Source organism: Quercus suber, unplaced genomic scaffold, assembly GCF_002906115.3.
Source record: "Quercus suber isolate HL8 unplaced genomic scaffold, Cork oak 2.0 scaffold_800, whole genome shotgun sequence".
NCBI classification, from domain to species: Eukaryota; Viridiplantae; Streptophyta; class Magnoliopsida; order Fagales; family Fagaceae; genus Quercus; species Quercus suber.
In genome coordinates, this window is record NW_027070235.1 from 1 (window position 1) to 16256 (window position 16256).

The window sequence follows — 16256 nt, forward strand, 5'->3', positions numbered from 1 at the left end:
GGGGGGAGGGGGGGGGAGGGGATTGAACAGCCAATTTTGACCATGCAATTCAAAATAAATCAAACGTATCAAATTCTTTAGAATTTTTAGTGAACTCCACAACATAGAGGTTTTTTAATTTTTGACATTCCTTTAATGATAAAAGGTTCACTAAAGTTCTAAATTTTTAAAGGTTCACTAGAATGCCAACCCATTCAATTTGTAGTATTTTGTAGAAAAAAAAAAAAAAAAAAAAAAAAAACGGTTGAGATACTACTATCTATTGCATCCATTGTAGCAACAATGGATACTTTGGTTCATGGCTTCATGCCGTGTATGGATTACACTTGTTGTGAAAGTACTTTCTTTTTCATGGGTTCATCTGCGTATGGATTAATCAGATGAAACAATAGTTTTTAGTTTGCCTGAATCATCTTTGGGCACACATTGAGATGCGTGATAATTAGAGTTATTATTAGGTGCTCTTGGAACAGGAGACTCTTTCACATTCATGGTGGATTACCAAAAAAATCCCAAATTATTTGTTCATGATTGAAATTAAATAGGCTTCTTTATTAAAAAAAAAAAAAAAAAAAATTGATTTTAAATACAGCTGAAATATCTCCACGCCAGGAATAGAGTCAAACTGAGAATTTATGATGGGATTGAGTCAGAGCAATCGTTCAGGAAGTGATGCAAACAAATCTTCATTACTTGGTAAGTTTTAATTCTTTTGCATATTTTTGTAGTTATCATTGTTTCTTTGTTTTTGCTAAACGTCTAATATTGTTCATTTGTTCTTGGTTTTTATTGCAAGATACAGAAATTAACGGCACATATATAAACACGCAAATTTCTGTTATCTCAATGAATTCCAGCCAGGATTCTTCATTTTGTCAACGATCCATTATGAAGGAAATAGCTCAAGGTGAGTCAAACAGGACTGATGGCGGTGTGGTATTCCAAGCAACAAACTGTGGATGTGCCTTAATTGACGCAAGTCCAGAATTATGTCAGGTAAAACTTAACTTGGAATACACTGTAAATGATATGTTTAAAATCCACCTTTTTCTTTAGGCTGTCTGCTAAAGAAGTTGATGAGTTGACATCGTGACCCATCCAGCAGGCTGGGGTTTCTTCCCATATGAAGCTTCTAAACTGGAACACACTGATAAGGCTTGTCAAAGTTACACCACTTCTGACTTCACTGCGGCATGAAACACTTCTAAATTGGAAATCATCGATACTCGATAGGGCTTCTAAAAATTGCACCACTTTCATGGCTTCACTGCGGGCTACATGAAACAATTGTTTAGTGAAGGAACCCGTGAACGACATAGTGTTGCTGCGCCTTCACAGAATAAACAGCGACCTCTCACCGATACAACATAGGCCAAAGATCAGATTTTTTTCTCTGAAATTCACCCTCAAACAATTCCACTCCTTTGAAACCCCTTCTAGAAGAATCTCCAATTTCCCCCAGGTCCCATTTCCCTTCTCTCTCTCTTTCTCTCTCTCTCTCTCTCTCTCTCTCTCTCTCTCTCTCTCTCAATCCATTACTTTCTCTCTCTTCATTTCTAATGAAATCATTTTGTGATCAGGAAACTCAAGGTATAGTTGATGTTCCTCGCGATTCGAGTGGTTCCATCAGCTCCGACATTGCTCAGATGTTTTCCTTGCTTCAGAGCATTTTCAAGATCTTACTTCGTATCTACAAAAAGATACTATTGTTTCTACCTCCTTCAATCCGTTCCAAACTGGTAAACTCACAATGCCTCTCAGCTACGATTCTGCTAAATGAAGAAATAAGAAAACTAAAAAGAAAAAATTACTGATGTGATTTTTTTTTGGCCAATGTAGGAACATACTGTTGTTGGAGTCTTACTGCTTGCTTTTTTTCTGGGGTTTAAGGAGATTCTTGAGGTAATGATATATTCTCATTTGCTTAAACAAATTGCATGCACATCAATGTCAGTAGCCATACATTGTCCTCCAATTGCAAATTAAGATTAAACCCTGCTCTACAAAATTTATTTTTGGGTTCTTTTTAATTTTAATGATAAAGATGAAAGGTCTTTGGTATTTGTGATGTCTACTTGGTTTAAAGGTACTTAGCATAAATTGCTTAGTTTGTTAGTGATGAATGTCTTGGATTACCTAACAACTAGTTATGACATGTGGGGTCAGTTGCCTAAAAATTTCATTGGTTGGAGGCGAGTCCAAGGGCTCATCTTTGGAAAGATTTCCTACCTTATTAAAAAAAAGGAAGAGTGAAAAAAAAAGGAACTTGTGAAAATTTTAGTGACAGTAAGTACTGACATATGAAGTTATTTGAAAGCCTATTTCACTTATTACCAATCACACATCTGTCATAAAGATAACTTGGCTGCTTTCTATGCGTTCAAGTCGAATATAATAAGAGTAATACCATGTCTGTGTGTGAGCAAGTTCAAGTTCAAGTTCAAGTCTGAATGTAAATAGAGTGAAATACTATATATGTGTTTGTCAGTGTGTGTGGGTGTTAGACTTTCAAATTTCAATATCTGCTAAGTATGGTGTTGGCTTTGGGGAAAAGTAGCTTAAGCTTTGCAAATGCTAATGCCTTATGTTCACATTAAGCTTAGTTGCAAATTAGAACTGCGGAGGAATAAATTATTAGGTCTTGTTAGAAATTTATTTATTTATTTTTCAGAATGCTCTAATGAAGCCATAGCGGAATCCATAATAGATTCTATTATGTTATTGACGTAGGACAAATTGGGAAGTCTATCTACGTGTGCTTGTGTAGGTTTAAGGTTAGGTGAATTTGGGATATAGTGTTTACAGTTGTAGAAGAAAGGGTTAGGGCTCAAAAGTGACTATAGGTTGTTAAGATGGGAAAAAAAAAAAAAAAAAAAAAGCAAGAATATTATTTCTCTTTAAAAAGGGTAGACTTTTAGGGAGTGAATGTCGTCATTATAACTCAAGTCCTTAGAGCATTGCAGTCTCTCCAAATTTTATACTGTTTAGAGAATGAACAATTATTTTTAGCTTTTGCATACCCACTTTTTCAAATAGATTTTTAATAGACTCTCTATCCTTACTTTATTTGATTTAAATATTATTTTTTCATTCATTCTTTAATTCTTATTTTTATTCTCCTTATTATATATATTTTTTTTTTTTTTCATAGTAAGGTTAGTTTGAGAAGCTTGATGCTACCTTTATCACTCTCATCCAAAAAAAATTTGAGGCAGTAGAAGTGAGGGATTTTCATCCAATTAGTTTTATTTATGGGGGATTTATAAAATTATTGCTAAAGTTTTAGCCATTCGACTGCCTGTTTTTCTTGATGATATCCATCTCAGCATCTCAGAATGCTTTTGTATTGGAGTTGCAAATTCTTGATTCTGTTTTTGATTACTATGAATGTCTAGATTGTAGATTAAAGTCTGGTCAACTAGGGTGCTATATAATTGGATGTAGAGTGATGTGGTTTTACTGAAAAGTGGTGGGGTAGTGGATTTTCTTTTGTTTGTCTACTGTTCGCTTCTCCATCTTGATTAATGGTTCTCCATGTGATTTTTTTGGAAGCTCAGGGGATTGAGACAAGGAGATTAGGAGGGCTCACTTCCAATGAAATACTTAGGTCTTCCTTTCAGTGCTCACTTCAAAGATAGGTCAATTTGGAATCCAATTTTGGAAAAGGTGGAAAGAAAACTTGCGGGATGGAAACGTTATTATTCATCCAAGGGAGGTAGAGACACTCTAAGCTTTATCAAGCTTGCCTACCTACTTTCTTTCTTTATTTACTATCCTGACAGTTGTGGCTAATAGTATTCAAAAACTGCAGTGAAAATTTTTATGGGGTGGTATGAGGGAAGAGACTAAATGTCATCTGGTTAAATGGGCAGATGTTTCTACTCCTCTTTCTGCAGGTGGTTTGGGTATTAGAAGATTGAGGCTTTTTAATGAATCTTGATAGGTAAATGTTTGTGGTGATATGGTTATGAGAAGAATGCATTATGGAGAAGAGTGATAGAAGTGAAGTATGGTAGTGAATGGGGGGGGGGGGGGGGGGGGGGGGGGGGGTGGGTGTTTGTTTGGTGACGCTGCTGTAATCCCATCTTGATCCTTATGGAGTAGGTATGTGGAGAACTATGAGCAGGGATGTTATGTACTGTGGGGTAATATTAGGTACTCCAGACGTGGCATGAACTGTGGTTATGTTGCCACTAATAAGCTACGAAACATACTATCTAAAGCTTGCTGCGTGGGTGAATTCTGCATTTTCTGTATATGATGTTATGTATGTTTAGATAATCTTTGCTCTTTTTTTTTTTTTTTTTTTTTTTTTTGAGATAATAAGTCTGGATTTTTTTTCCCAATAAACTTTTTGTCATTCATTCATTCTCTGTGCATGAAACACAGGTTGTTTGCACTCTTGGAGTTGGAGGTGTAGTTTTTTGTAAGCATTACTTGCTTGTGGGCTATGGACTGTTAGAAGCCGGAATTTCATCTCCAGATTAGCAAACGTTCAAAAATATCAGAAAAATTCGGGATGATTGATGCAAGGAACACGGGAAAAATTATTTCAATTTTTTTTTTCCAGATTTTACTTTTGAATTATGAACCTAATTTGTTTTTATTTTTTGAGGATTCTGTTATCAAAAGGGCCTTGTTAAACTGCAGTTATGATGTATGAAATTTTATGCTGAAGTTTTCAATTGTTAGGTGCTGCTGACTCCTAACTTGGCGCTAATGCAAACAAACCCTAAAGGCTAATTAGTAGAGCCTATCCTTTATGTTCTGTTAATTGTTTTTCTAAATTACTATCCCCTCTCTTATGATGCCCCTTTGATCTGTCCGACGTCAACGATGAGATTGTATCATAATGATTCCATCTAAGAGCGTTTCATCCAACCCACCAACCCGATGAAATTGACCAAACCCAACCTAATCCAACACCTCAGGTTGGTTTTTCATGATTTTGTAAGTTGGGTTGGGTTAGAATTTATTTTGAGCATTGAGTTGGATCAGGTTCAGATTGATAGTGTTTTCAACCCAATTCAGCCCACTATAGATATAAACTTATTTTATTATCATTTTTTAAATTTTTTTTTATGATTTATTTTGGTATTGTGAGAAATAGTTTTGATGAATTTGAAAAGTTAGAATATGATTTAAACATATTATGTGAATTAATAACTTATTGAATAAAATTCTTAAATAGTTCATGGAAATCCAAATGTTGGGTTGGAAATCCAAAAGTTAGAATATGATTTAGACATACATGTAAGCATAACTTACCAATTCAACCTAGTTGGGTTGGAAATTTTCTCAACTGGACATTGTGTACCCTTTAATCCAGCTCATACACGCCCCTTATTCTGTCTTTGGAAATAACTGTTGTGCTTTTGACAAATTGAAGTTGGCTTCCTGCATGATGATCGATAAGAATTTGTTGGTATGATACTTATGTGATTTTGATTGAAGTGAATGGGATAAGAACAATGAAAATCTTGTTGTATGAATGGACCCTTTAAATCATCACATCAGTCCGCGTATCTCATAATGCGTCCCGTCCATTCTTAGCTGATAAGAGTCGCTCGCACCCCCAATTTCAAAAGTGGCTTCCTGGTTTTGCTTCATCATTTGTGCATTGCTTATTGTCATTTGCTTTGGATTCTCCCACGAAAATCGAGTGCTTTCATTTCTGTTTGCATAGCATTTGATTTACTGGACCATTTGCATTGCTTTGTTTGCTGCCTTTACTGATGGGAGCTATCCTCCCGCTATCATGGTGGGGTTTGGATTCGGCGTCCCGCGTTACAGCAAACGCATTTTCCTCTTTTTTTTTTTTTTGGCCGCATTGTTTGATTTTGGGAGACAAAAAATCTGTGCATGAACAGTGCGTGCACTGTTCATTCACTGTTCATGCGCTGTTCATGTAATAAATAATATTAAAAATAGGTCACACGGCACTATCACACATTTAAAAATTATTTTGCTACGATATTTTCAGTTTTCAGTTTCAGCAACAATAAGTTCAATCCAAACAGACCCTTAGCCTCCCTCTCGCGTTTCCCTCTCGGTTTGTCCTCTTGCATAGATCGGCGACCAACAAAGCACCTCCGATGTAGATCGGCAATGAATGAAGCCCCTCCGATGTCACCAAGGCTCTGCCGGTTTGTTTCTCTCTCACCCTTTGGCCCTGGGTCTGGTGCTCAACCTAGGTTTTCTCTTCTTTCTTTTTCTTTTTTATTTTGGTTTTCTGCATTTGGGTTTTCTCTCTTGTTTTTTACTTTCATTGTGACCTGTCGTTTAGCATTTGTAATTTTGTAGTTGTGACTGTTTATTTATTTATTTGTTTTGTTGTTTAGCTTAGCACTTGTAGTGACTTATTTTATTTGTTGTGACTTGCCTGCTGGCTATGAGCAATTTGTCTATTTAGTATTTATTAAGTTGAAATATCATTAGGTAAAATAATTTTTTTGGTTATGTATTATTGCTGTGATATAATTTTTTTTTTATATTATTAAATTGAAACATTGTAGGTAAAATAAGTACCGAAAAATTGATTGATAGGTTTTAATAATTTTAAAACTTAAAATAAATATAAATTATGTCCAAAAATATTTAAAATATAACTAAAAATAAATATTAATTAATTAATAGCCGTACCTCAGACATACCGTACCCTAATTTTTCAAAAAATGTCGTACCCTCATACTCATATCATACCCATACTGTGTCTGTTTCTGCAACATAGGCAAAACTCTTGAGAGAGAGATAGAGAAAGATCGCCTGCGATGGGCCAGTTGAGATCACCAAAACCTGAGAGGGGTTGCCCCAAAGGACAAAACCATGGAGATTGGCGTTAACTGTTAACTGTGCAACTCTGCCTCGACCCTCCACTGCTCGTCCTCCTCCCCACTGCCAATGTATGCTAACTAGTTTACCTCCCCTTTGAGTTTGGAGATTTGAGAGAGAAAGGAGGTGGGTGATTTGTACGTTGAGATAAAAGTTGAATATTTTAATCGGTTGTTTTTTATTTTGTTAATTTTTTTGCTATGAACATAGCACTCCAGGCAAAGATGATGTTCATAAAAACTTTTTGCATTTTAGAGGGCTATTAGAGCATCATTTTGTGGTTAGACTCTCTAAAAAGAGAGGATTTTGTTTTGCCAATGCTTTGAGAGCGCTCTTACTGATTTCTTGACAACTTTGGTTGAAATGGGGACATTTGGTTTAAACTCTAGTTCATTTAATCAAGTTTGTTTAGATAATTTGAATAGTAGGCACAAATGGTTATAGATGACTGAGTTCCCTTAGGCTACTTTGGTTGGAGGGGACTAGGGAGGATAGAAAAGAAAGGAGAAAAATAGCATTTGGTCGTTGTTTGGTGAAGTTGAGAGAAAGGATGAAATAGTTTAAAGTTGGTAGAGGGCCATGCATTTTCTCTGTGGGTGCCCATGCTTTCTTTTGCCTCCACAAATGTTCCCGGGAGAAAATTGACGGTTATTTGGAAAAAAATGTCCCTCACTGCAACGTTCTTCTCCTACCTTTTTTTTTTTTTTTTGCTCCCTCTGTTTTCTTTACTATGCAAAGTTCACTAACTTCTCTGTGCGATGTTCTTATTAATTTCCCCAACCAATTTCACTTTTGACTTCTCATTTTTGTTGTTGTTTTTTTTTTTTCCCATCCATTTTATTAATAAAAATATAATTTATTACTTTTTTATCTAATAGGGGTATGAGGGTAAATTTATACAAACTACATTTTCATCCTTTCACTTTTCCATATCCAACAAACACAAAGAGGGAAACTAAAATCTTTTCTATTCTCCTATTTTCCATCTATCATTATTTTCTATCCTCACTTTTTCATTTCTCCAACCAAGGGACCCTTAAACTCGATTTTGATAAAACGAGTTCCAATTAGGATTTTTTTTTTTGAAATTGCCACATCAGCCATTGCAGCTTAGCCAATGTGACCTATGTGAGAGTGCTTTTTTTTTTAGCACTATGGCCCGAGGATCCTGGCCCGTGTGAGGGGTACTTGGTGGGACTGGGATCAATAAATATATATATATATTAAAGTATAGTTTTTTACACCCAAAAAAAAAAAAAAAAAAAACCTTACAATGGTGCTTATTTATATCCTGGGCTTTTGATTTCATAAATTTTATCATTGATAAATATTAGATTTTGAATTGAAAAATCTATCCACACAAAGTCGAGTCCAAATCTTCTGTCCCATTTTTCCTGCTCCACTCTATATTCCACCAATAAATACTTACCATGTGTTCACCTAATTAATTAAATACTACTATTAATTAATAACTGTAGTATTAATAAGTCAATAATAATAGTAAATTTGAGGACATTAGTGAACTTGGAAGCCTAATACGAGTTAATTAGTGAACTTGGAAGCCTAATACGAGTTAATTCATGTGGCAGTTTATGTGTCGTGAAAATTATAATATATTTTTACTATTAGTCCAAATCTTGTAGTATTTAATATTGTGAAAATATTGTGTACGTAGCACATTATATTTTTCTTTAATTCTTCTGCAAATTTTGGCATTCACTTTTTTTTTCCCTTACCATTTTCGGCAATACCATTGCCACAATTACTTTTTTTTTTTTTTTTTTGGCACTCACTCATTACACTTCTCACACTCACACATCCAAGCAGGTGAGGAAAATTGGGCAAATGAATTACAGCAACACTGTTGCCGAAATTCAAGTTTTTCTCTTTCCTCCATTTTTCTCATTCTCTCTCCTACTTTTTCTTGAATTCCGGTAACATTGTTGCCGAAATACAATCTCTCTCCTCATTCCTCTAAATAACTTGTAATAGTACCTATAACGCAAATATGTTTTAAATTTAACAATATTTAGCCAAAAGACTCCATACTTGTGTCTGTATCCCTGCAACATAGGACAAAACTCGTTGAGAGAGAGATAGAGAAAGATCGCTGCTGTGAAGGCCAGTTGAGATCAACCAAAACCTGAGAGAGAGTTGCCCCAAAGGACAAAACCAATGGAGATTGGCGTTAACTGTTAACTGTGCAACTCTGGCTCGACCACTCCACTGCTCGTCCTCCTCCCCACTGCCAAATGTATGCTAACTGATTTACCTCCCCTTTGAGTTTGGAGATGTTTGAGAGAGAAAGGAGGTGGGTGATTTGTAACCGTTGAGATAAAAGTTGAATATTTTAATCGGTTGTTTTTTATTTCGTTTAATTTTTTTGCTAGTTAACAGTAGCACTCCAGGCAAAGAGAGTGATTGTTCATAAAAACTTTTTGCATTTTAGAGGGGCTATTAGAGCATCATTTTGTGGTTAGACTCTCTAAAACAGAGAGGATTTTGTGTTTGCCAATGCTGTTAGAGACGCTCTTACTGATTTCTTGACAACTTTGGTTGAAATGGGGACATTTGGTTTAAACTCTAGTTCATTTAAATCAAGTTTTGTTCAGATAATTTGAATAGTAGGCACAAATAGTTTATAGATGACTTGAGTTTCCTTAGGCTACGTTTGGTTGGAGGCGGACTAGGGAGGATAGAAAAGAAAGGAGATAAAATAGCATTTGGTGTTGTTTGGTAAGGAGAGAAAGGATGAAATATTTTTGGTGGGGCCCATGCATTTTCTCTTTGGGCCCACCAAAATGTAATTTCCCCAAAATGGGGAGAAAACTAGACCGGTTATTTGGAAAAAAATGTCCCTCACTGCAACGTTCTTCTCCATACCTTTTTTTTTTTTTTTTTTGGCTTTCTCCTCTGTTTTCTTTACTATGCAAAGTTCACTAACTTTCCCTCACTGCAACGTTCTTCTCCATACCTTTTTTTTTTTTTTTTTTGGCTTTCTCCTCTGTTTTCTTTACTATGCAAAGTTCACTAACTTCTCTGTGCGATGTTCTTATTAATTTCCCCAACCAATTTCACTTTTGACTTCTCATTTGTTGTTGTTGTTTTTTTTTTTCCCATCCATTTTATTAATAAAAATATAATTTATTACTTCTTTTATCTAATAGGGGTATGAGGGTAAATTTATACAAACTACATTTTCCATCCTTTCACTTTTCCATATCCTAATCAAACACAAATGAGGGAAACTAAAATCTCTTCTATTCTGCCTATTTTCCATCATATCATTATTTTCTATCCTCATACTTTTTCATTTCTCCAACCAAGTGGACCCTTAAACTCGATTTTGATAAAAACGAGTTCCAATTAGGAATTTTTTTTTGAAATTGCCACATCAGCCATTGCCAGCTTAGCCAATGTGACCTACAACTTGATTTTAAAGCAATCAAGATGTACCTGAAAATTCGATTTTGCAAAAATCAAATTCCAAATGAGGGCTACCTTCCTAAATATTTTGGAATGGGGTTTGTTTGGCTAACTAGCGGAATAATGCCAAACAGCAAAATTGCCCTATTTCTATTTGTTCCTTTTTGGCCCTTGTTAAATCTTTTGTGCAAAACTCAAGTTTCCTATTTTCTAACCCCATGTTTGAAATTTTCTTTCAAGTTTCAACTCTTCTCTCTATATAAGGAAATGAGGACTATTCTTAATTATAGTATTATTTTATATGTGCACATTCGTTTGGAGCATTCGATTATTGTGTCTTTGAGCTCTTTCAGCTTCATTAATGGTGGCTGAGACAGCCTTAACCGCCTTTCTCCTTCCATCTCAGTTTGCCATGCATACCCCTTTCACAATTTTCTTTTTGGGCCTCTTCTTTTCAAGTTTTAATCTTTTATGAGCCATTTAAGATCAGCAGGTCCCTGGTTTCCCAGAGAAAGCCCTCTCTATCTCTGTGATGTAGGGAATGTGCGTAGGCTTTGGTTTGTTAAACATTAAGGAGGTGGTTAGGCACTTCTGAAAGAACATTAAATTCCAATATAAAGCACACGAAGGCTTAAAATCACTGGTTCTCAAAATTGATTAAAAAAATGAGAGTACAAGAGTACTTATACAATCTGTCCATTAGTTTCTTGCCAAGTGTCAAACTAACATTGGTTACATCTAATAAAAGTTAACTACTTTTATTAACAAGACTAACTAATTCAAATAAGAAAGACTGCCATATAAGCTAATTGCCTTAAGGCCCTTGTTTGGACATAAAGGTAGCTGTAACTAACTGTTCTCAACAGCTAGAGCATTTACATCAGTTCATGTATAAGTGTGTATAATAGAAAAAATGCTCAAATTTACACATTTTTGTTCAAAAACAGCCCACATCAGTCCGTTTAAAATCTTGCAAAATCTTCTAAAATTATCAATGAGCTATAGTACCCGTGTAAATTTACACGGGCACTGTAGCATGTGTATATGATTTTTTAATAGTTTTTTTTTCTCTCCTCGGTACTGTAGCATAACTTTGCTTGGCACTGTGGTACTGTAGCACTATAGCATTGGGTTAAAGAAATAAATATTTTATTTGAATAAATGTGTATAATAGACAAACTGATGTGGGTATTTTGTAAAAATAAGTGTGTAAAATAGAAAAAGTAAGTTTTAGACTTGTAAAATGGAAAATTTTTTCCATGGACTGATGTGGATGCTCTAAGGTTGCTAGCTTGACTCAATCAAACATCTTAAAACAGCTTAGAAAATGCTCCTACATCAGGCTGCCCTTCTTGGAAAGCACTTGGCCTCAAGTGCTCTTGGCCTCCGTTGGATCATGGTGAGGAGTAAGCCAACACATTGAAAATATTAGAGATAGACATATGGGAAGGTAGCTCAATCTCATAGGCATTGTGATTGATTCTCTTCAACACTGCAAGGACCATACTTCCTTTGTCTCAACTTAGCATACTGTCCTTCTGGTCTTCTATCTTTAGAAATCAACACCTAAACTAAGTCGCCAACTTCAAATAGTTTCCTGTGCAAAACAATTGCAGATTTGTGTTTGGCATTGGTTGCTTCTAGCTTGGCCTTATTTGTTGGTGGACTTGCTGCATCACTTCTGTCATGTTCTTAGCCTTTCGATGAACCCTCTGGAGTATTGGCAACGCTACCAAATCAGTGACATTGGTAGGATTACTGCCATAGACTATCTTGAATGGACTAAAGCTTGGACTTCTGTTAATTGAGATGTTAAAAGCAAGTTCTGCAATTGGCAGAATCCCCTCCCACTCTTTAGGATGGTCACCTACCAAACATCTGAGGATATTGCTCAAGCTCTTGTTAACTACTTCTGTCTGTCAATCAGTTTGGGGATGAAATGTTGTGCTGTAATCTTAGCTGGTACCTACTTTCTTCCACAAAGTCCTTCAAAAATGGCCTAAAACTAGTGTCCCTTTCTGAAACAATAGAGTGAGGTAGACCATGGAGCATGTAGACATTCCTGAAGAAAAGATCAGCCACACAGGAAGCATCATTGGATTTCCTGCTAGGAATGAAATGGGCTATCTTGCTAAACCTGTCAACAACAACATATATACCGTCTGCTCTTCTTACTGTTGGAGGTAAACCCAAGACAAAATCCATGCTAATGAACTTCTAAGGCTTGGAAAGCACAGGTAGAGGAAGATAAAGGCCAGCATTGGTGGTTGCCCCCTTGGATTTCTGACAAATCAAACATCTCTGGACCAGCTTTGACACATCTACTTCCATGCCTTTTCAATAGTATTTCTGTTGTAGTCAATGTCTTATCTCTTCCAAAATGGCCTAGATTATGGACCTCCAGCAGCAATTGATCCCTTAAAGAACACTTAGGAACACATAGTTGTACTCCCTTGAACAGAAAGCCATCCTTCTTATAGAAATCAGGATAGGCTGCATAGTTGCTTTGCTTGATTGCAACTAAGACAGGCTGCAACTTGTTGTCACCCATGTAATGTTCCTTGAACACATCAAAGCCAGGTAATATAGCTTGCATGTGGCAAAGCAAGGCCTGTCTTTGACTTAGTCCATCAGCCACTTTATTTAAGACACCTGCCTTACGCCTTATGCAGAAATTGAATCACTGTAAATAGGCAACCCACTTGGCATGCCTTTTATGCAAATTTTGCTGCTTATGCAGGTGCTTGAGTGCCTCATGATCAGTATTAAGAATAAATTCTTTATAGGCAAGATAGTAACTCCAATCTTGATATTTATCAAAAAAAGAAAAGTAATTCCAATTCTTGATAGCTTGGACTAAAGCATAGAACTCTAAATCATAAGTACAATAGTTCAATTTAGCACCACTGAGTTTCTCACTAAAGAAGGCTATAGGCTTACTTTCTTAACTGAGAACTCCCCCAATATCATGGATTGAAGCATCTGTATCCAACTCAAAAGTCTTCTCAAAGTTTGGAACTTGCAAAACAAGTGTTGTAGTGAGAGCTTTCTTGAGAGCTGCAAAACTGTCATTGACTTGAACTGACCAAACTAGGTTCTTTTACTTCAAACAATCAGTTAGAGGTGCTGCTATTGAACTGAAGTCCCGGATGAACCTTTTGTAGAAATTGGCTAAGCCATGAAAGCTTCGTACTTCACTGACTGATTTGGGAGTTGGCCACTCAAGAATGGCCTGCACTTAAGAAGAATCCATTTTGGTACCTTCTGTAGAAACGACATACCCCAAAAATCCCACTTGATCTGTTGCAAAAGTGCATTTCTTTGTGTTTGCATAGAATTTATACTCTCTTAACAGCTCAAACACTCTTTTAAGATGCTCTAAATGATCATTCAAGCTCTTAGAATACATTAAAATGTGTTTAAAATAAACCATTGCATAGATTCCTAACATAGGCTGCAACATTTGAGTCATCACCCTCATGAAAGTACTTGTAGCATTTGTTAGCCCAAATGGCATCACCAACCATTCAAACAAGCCATGAGGGGTTTTAGACGTTGTCTTCCATTCATCTCTAGGTCTCATTCTAATATGGTGATACCCACTCCTCAAGTCTATTTTAGAAAATAACTTGGCACCAGATAAACAGTCCAAGATATCATCTAACCTTGGAATTGGAAACCTATACTTTATTGTTATCGTGTTAATAGCCCTACCATTTACACACATTCTCCAAGAGCCATCATTTTTGGGTGTAAGGAGGGTTGGGACAGAACAAGGACTAGTGTTAGGCCTAAGGTATCCTTTAGCCAACAACTCTTCAACTTGTTTTTGAATTTTTGCCTTCTCTAAAGGTGTTATTCTATAAGTAAGCCTATTAGGTAATGATGCACTAGGATCCAAATCAATACAATGTAGAATGTCTCTCAGGGAGGTAAATCACTAGGCAATTCAGTAGGAACACATCTTCAAATCCCAAGATTAATTGCCTAATCTCTACTGGTATATTCATAGACTCCAACTCTAAAGTAGACAACAACACATACACAATCCCTACTTCCAAACTTTCATTCATGAAGGACTTAGTGACCAAGAATGAAGAATTAGGAATTGAGGACTTATTAGCTTTCTTCTTTTGTGGCAGTAGAGTGAACTTCTTCCCATCTTTGATCAGGCTGTATGAGTTCCTTCTCCCATCATGCATGGTTCTTCTATCAAATTGCCAAGGTCTGCCTAACAACGGGTGGCAGGGCATTTATTTTGACCACATCACATAGGACTTCATCAAAGAACTGCTTCCTTATTGAGAAAGACACCAAGCACTGCTTGTTAACCTTCATAGAACTCCCTTTTTTTTAAGCCATGACAGCTTGTAAGGTTGAGGATGATCAGTTGTCTTCAACATCAGCTTGTCTAATACTTCTTGAGAAACAACATTCTCACAAGACCCTCCATCAATGATCAAATTACACACCCTGTTTTGGATGGAACATGTAGTGCAAAAGATGTTACCCCTAAGCCCTTCTTTCTCATCTTTAAACTTAGGAGTTAGCGAGGTCTTCCTAGTCACCAGCATGAGACCACCTTCCCCTTTAGTATCTCCTCCTAAAACTGCTTCCTCTTCTTGGATTGCTTCCAGTTCTGACATTGTATTCTCAGCACAAATTTCATCTTCCTCTAACAATAAGGCTTTATTTCTGGTTTGTACTGCAGAATTCTTACATTCGTTAGCCTTATGCCCCTTCTCACCACACATAGCATTTGAATACTGCTCCATTGGCACTAGGTTTGGTTGTACTAAAAGATTTCAATATATTCTGCCCTGCAGAACTTGATATTGAGTTCTGACTTCTTTCTTTGTTGACTCCATTGCCATTCCAAGGCTTGGATGCAGGCAGCACATGGTTTCTTGAACCACCAAGGTTTTGAAGTTGCATTTCCTTTCTAGCAAGTTGCCTTTCCATCATGATTGCCCTACTGTAAGCCTCAGACAATGTACACAATGGATACATACTCAAAGAATCTTGAATAGAAGGCTTCAATCCACTAAGATACCTTGCTATCTGCTGCCCTTCAGTTTCTTGTAGATCCAATTTTGATAGAAGTTTGTAGAACTTCTCATTATAATCATCCACAAAACTTGTTTGCCGCAAATTATGCAGATTCTTGCAAAGAGACTGCATGTAGTTGAAAGGTAGAAACTACTTCTCCAAGGCTTTCTTCATCTTGGGCCATTCTTGAATCTTTCTCTTTCCCATCCTTACTCTCTGCATCTGGAATTGCTTACACCATGCTGAAGCTCTTCCTTTCAACTTAATTGCCACTAACTTTACCTTCTTGTGGTTAGGAATCTCATGGTATTCTAAGATCCTTTCTACTTGATTAAGCCAGTCAACAAAATCTTCTGCTATCAAGCTGCCATTGAATTCTGGAAACTCAATTTTGAAATTGTCTTCCCATTTTTGTTCAGTGTTAGGAATCCGATGGTTCCTAATGGCAATGGATAGGAATTATTGGGGGATTGATGGGAATTGTAGGAAAATTGACTTAATTCGAGGTAGTCACCCTCCATAGAGAAAGAGAGAGATTAAGAGAGAGAGAGAGATGCACTAATGCACTAAGAATTTGTTTTATTCTTCAATTGATATCTAATATTGAATTACAATCATGTATTTATAGAAAACTAGCTCTAATGTCATTGGCTCATGACTCAAGATAATTGGCTAGTTAATTCAACATGTGCTTTATGAATTAAGCCATATGTTAAATGAGCTACATGTGCTCAAATCCTAGCTAACTTATCCTAATCTCAACCAACTAGCTAACTAACTAACTAAAGGGATTACAACACCCTCTCCTTGAAAACACATTGCCTACAAGGTGTTGTGAAATGACACCTTCATTAGGGGAAACTGGCCACTAACCCAATACGCCAAAGCATCTTAACCGTTGATTACATAAATAGCTCCAAAGCAATTAATCACAGCCCATGACATAGGAG

General features: G+C 36.3%; 1 long non-coding RNA gene across 5 annotated transcripts; it reads left to right on the top strand.

Annotated features, from left to right (window-relative positions):
• The first annotated feature begins 247 nt into the window (after positions 1 to 247).
• LOC112003264 (uncharacterized) lies at positions 248 to 4768 on the top strand. Of its 5 annotated transcripts, none has more exons than XR_010626580.1 (7): positions 248 to 696; positions 803 to 996; positions 1106 to 1462; positions 1581 to 1739; positions 1840 to 1902; positions 3558 to 3715; positions 3812 to 4020. It is a non-coding gene; the product is annotated as an uncharacterized LOC112003264 (long non-coding RNA). The 5 variants fall into 5 exon arrangements; XR_010626579.1 differs by lacking the exon at positions 3812 to 4020 and adding an exon at positions 4390 to 4768 and having other exon boundaries at positions 249 to 696; XR_010626581.1 differs by lacking the exons at positions 3558 to 3715; positions 3812 to 4020 and adding an exon at positions 4390 to 4768 and having other exon boundaries at positions 249 to 696; positions 1103 to 1462.
• The last annotated feature ends 11488 nt before the right edge of the window (positions 4769 to 16256 follow it).